This window comes from Cupressus sempervirens, chromosome 6, assembly GCF_028749045.1.
Source record: "Cupressus sempervirens isolate cs-2001-9-10 chromosome 6, ASM2874904v1, whole genome shotgun sequence".
Lineage (NCBI taxonomy): Eukaryota > Viridiplantae > Streptophyta > Pinopsida > Cupressales > Cupressaceae > Cupressus > Cupressus sempervirens.
The window spans coordinates 398154264-398158933 of NC_143123.1; the positions used below are offsets into that span (position 1 = coordinate 398154264).

The following is a 4670-nucleotide window of genomic DNA, read 5'->3' on the forward strand; positions in this document are numbered from 1 at the left end:
GTATGGATATATTTCCTCATTGCACATAATTTAACTTGTCAACTTAGAAGGTGCAAATTTGTGTAAAGTATATGTATTGATTGTAGTATGATATTAAGTACTTGGTGTCATATTGGGGAGTTTGGCCTCTTATTCTTGAACTTAAATGTCCAAAGATATAATAATATAACACGAGAACTTAACAACAAAATATGAGCCATCCTATCATATCACAAGTGCATTTCTAGGATGAGAATTTAACAACAAAATATGAGCAATCCTATCAGATCACAAGTGCATTTCTAGACAAAAATTAATGCATTCATAATGTTAATTTAAATTCTCACTCATTTACACCTCTACAACCATTATGCATTAGGCAGGAACTACGATGCATTACGTCTCTTGTCATCTTAAATGGCACCAACCTACTACAAAAATCTAAACACCATCGATTCAAAACTACACCATCCAGTCTTCATTTAGCTAGGTTCTCCATGGTTCTTCTCCGGCAATTTCTATCTAGACTAAAATGCTATACCAGAGCAGTTCAATGGTCAAACTCAATCGCGATCTATTCATAGTCCAGTTTACTAGATGCACACCCGACAACTTTCCAACTATACCAGAGCTCAAATTTTCGATGGGTTTCAGCCGATATTGTTTGGGTGCTTTAACAGACAGCGTTTCAGTACCAGTAATGGCTTCAAACAAGAAGAAGAAGAAGAAGATGTATCTTTGGACATCTCTGTGTACAATCGACTCCTAAATGAGAATGCGAAAGCTGGGAATTTAAGTTATGCACGCGAACTGTTTGATAAAATGACGGAACGAAATGTCAGATCATGGAATGCAATTATTGCAGGCTATGCCCAACACAGGCAGAGTAAGGAGGTCATGAAACTGTTGGTGCAAATGAGGCATTCTGGTGTTCAGCCTGACCATGTTACCTTCGTTGCTGCTCTGCGGAACTGGTCTGGGGTATTGGAATGGGGTAGGCAAATCCATGGGTATGTAGTTGCTAGTGGCTTACAATGGAATGTAGTTGTTTGTAATTCTTTGATTAATATGTATGCAAAATGTGAGGATTTAGAATGTGGGTACAAAGTGTTTGATAAAATGCCTCAACGAGATCTTGTGTCATGGAATACCATGATGGGAGGATATGCTCAGAATGGAGACAATGAGGAGTCACTGGAAGTATTTTATGAAATGTATCTGGCAGGCCAGAAACCTGACTGTTTTAGTTTTACTAGTGTACTCAGGGCGTGTGCGAGCCTGGAGGCGTTCGAAATCGGCAAGCAGATACAGACATCCATTGTTAAAAGCGGATTTGGATTTGATGTCACTTTGGGGAACGCTCTGATAACTGCGTACTCGAAGTCTCACAGTGTGGAGGATGCACGCGCCATGTTTGACAAAATGCCTCAAAGAGATGTGGTTACATGGAATGCTATGATTGCAGGATACGTTCAAGAAGGTTGGGATAGGGAAGCCCTTCAAATATTTGAGCAAATGCAGCAATCAGGATTTAAGCCAGATCGTATTGCATTTGCCAGCATTCAAACTACATGTGCTAACTTAGAAGCGCTGGAGTATGGAAAACAGAATCACGCCCAAATAATCAAATCTGGACATGACACAGATGTTTCAGTTTGTAACACTCTTGTTTCCATGTATGCCAAATGTAGAAATGTTAAAGGCGCTTGTACAGTTTTTGACACTATGCCCACTCGGAATGTGGTTTCATGGACTTCGCTGATTACTGTATGTGCAAAAGATGGGCAGGGTGAGCATGCTACCCAGTTGTTTGAACTAATGCGAATGTCAAACATTATGCCAACCCAGGTCAGTTATGTTAGTTTGCTTAGTGCATATTGTTCCCAAGAAATGCTGCAAGGTGGAAAGCAGGTTCATTGCCTTGTTATAAAAACTGGGTATGCATTGGACATAAATGTTGGAAACAGCCTTGTAACAATGTACAGTAAATGTGGTAGCATAGAAAATGCGCGGCAGGAGTTTGATAAAATGTCCGAGAGGGAAGTGGTTTCATGGAACGCAATGATTGCAGGATACGCCCGAGCTGGAAAGTGTGAGGAAGCCCTAGAAGTGTTTTGCCTGATGCAACGGGCAGGCATGAAGCCAAATACTTTCACCTTTGGCAGCATTCTTAGTGCATGTGCATCTCTGGTAAATCTGGAAAAGGGAAAGTGGCTCCACACATTTATGTTGAAAACTGGATTTGATTCAGACGTGTTTGTCGGAAGTGCACTTGTTGACATGTATGCAAAATGCGGCAGCATAGACGATGCATATGATGTATTCAATACAATGTCAGAGAGAAACTTGGTATCGTGGACTGTAATGATTGCGGGATATGCTCAGCATGGGTATGTGGAGGAGGTTCTTAAGCTTTTCGGCCAAATGCAACGAGCAGGTATGGAGCCAGATCATATCATATTTCTTGGCGTCCTCTCTTCCTGCAGTCGAGCTGGTTTTGTGAATGAAGGACGCTATTATTTCAATTCAATGAGTCAAGAGTATGGTGTAACACCAAGATTGGAACACTATGCTTGCATGGTTGACCTTCTAGGACGCGCAGGACTATTGGAAGAGGCTGAGGACTTCATCAAGAAAATGCCCCTTGAACCAAACATTTCAGTGTGGCAAAGTTTACTAGGTGCCTGTAGAATCCATGGAAACATGGAACTAGGAAAATATGCAGCGGAATGTCTCCTTAAGTTGGAACCAAATGACCCCGCAACTTATATATTGCTATCAAACATCTATTCCGCCGCTGATAGATGGGAAGATGCTGCAAGGGTTAGGAAAATGATGAGAGACCGTGGAGTGAAAAAGGAGGCCGGGAAAAGTTGGATTGATATAAATAATACAGTTCATGAATTTGTCGCGGATGACAGTTCACATCCTGAAGTAGAAGAAATATATTCAATGTTGAAGAGATTGTCTAGGCAGATGAAGGATGCAGGATATGTACCTAACACAGATTTTGTGCTACATGATGTTGAAAAGGAACAGAAGGAAAACTACCTTTCCTACCACAGTGAGAAGCTTGCCATTGCGTTTGGGCTTATCAAAACATCTCCAGGAATACCTTTACGAATAATGAAAAATATTCGTGTTTGTGGTGACTGCCACATGGCCATCAAACTTATCTGCAAGATTGTTGGGCGTGAAATCATAGTCAGGGATGCTACTCGGTTTCATCATTTCAAGAATGGGCTCTGTTCCTGTGGAGATTTTTGGTGACTAAGTTTTAAAAAAGCTTAAGCCATATAATGTTTAGTGAAAATCTGGCAATGGAGAAATTATATGGGCAATATGTCCATGGTATGTAGTACAATATATATATCTCTGTTTGGAGCATCAGGGAGTTGGGTTAAGCATTGGGGTGTTGGGTCAGGAAGGGACAAGCAAGGCGAGACTAATTCGACAGGGCTGCACTCTAGCAAGCATAGAACCCATCATGCATCCGGCCTGTCTTACCTTGGTCTTATGAACTGCCAAGTTGGGTCAGGAAGGGACAAGCGAGGCAAGACTAATCCCACTGGGCTGTGCTCTAGCAAACACGAGCATTGGGGTGTTGGGTTAGGAAGGGACAAGCGAAGCAAGACTAATCCAGCCTGTCTTACCTTGGCCTTATGAACTGCCAAGTTGGGTCAGGAAGGGACAAGCGAAGCAAGACTAATCCCACAGGGCTGTGCTCTAGCAAGCATGGGAACCATCATGCATCCGGCCCGTCTTACCGTGGCCTTATGAACTACCAAGTTGGGTCAGGAAGGGACAAGCGAAGCAAGACTAATTCCACTGGGCTGTGCTCTAGCGAGCACGGAATCCATCATGTGTGTAGCAGGCTAAGCTGGTTTAGACACCGAACGAGGTTTGAACCTGCATTAGTTGACTGCTTGTCCAACAGCACAACCAACCGGTCTACACCCCAGGGTCATCAACCACATTCACACTTATGTAAACTTATGGAGACTGAAGTTGGACACAAGCTTCCTTTTATTAACTTCTGTCCTCTGCATGTCTCCTTCAACACATTCATTTTGCATTTGGGCATTGGAATGGTAAGTGCATTTCAATGAAATCGATTATACAGCCTCTATGTTATGCAATCAATAGCAGCAACATGTTCTGACTGATTTTTAAAGTCAACATGTTTAGCGACAGCTCCAAAAGTAGTTTGTAGAAACTGAGAATGAAAATTGATCCTTGCTGAACTGAGAGAGTCTGAAATAATACACTTTGTTTTAGTGCATGTGTATTTAGACAAATATTTCATTTAGCGTCACTAATAATCTCTATAAGAACATTTTGTTTGCTTAAAAAGAGGAAACCACTTCAAATATGTTGCACTAGTCTTGAAGATAACCTATGTTGGAGTCTGATAGTCAAACAAATTATAAAAGATTCCTAGACAATTGTATTAGTTGTTCAGAATGTGTGTTTTATTGTTCAGAATGTGTGTTTTACAGATCATGTATGTGTGTGTTAAATATGGGCCTATAATTCTACACATACTTCAACATGATCATTATTTGCCAGTAACATTTCGAAATAAATATGAGATTATTCATTCCGTATGTCAAGACAATATGTTGCCTTCTAATTCAGAATTGAGAGTTCCGTAATCAAACAAAACTAGTACGAAGGATTTGAATGAATGC

General features: G+C 41.0%; 1 pseudogene across 1 annotated transcript; it reads left to right on the plus strand.

Moving 5' to 3' along the window:
- Positions 1–331: 331 nt before the first annotated feature.
- On the plus strand, positions 332–4223 carry LOC149552739 (pentatricopeptide repeat-containing protein At2g27610 pseudogene; annotated as a pseudogene). Its single transcript, XR_016352965.1, has one exon. The product of XR_016352965.1 is annotated as a pentatricopeptide repeat-containing protein At2g27610 pseudogene (transcript).
- The last annotated feature ends 447 nt before the right edge of the window (positions 4224–4670 follow it).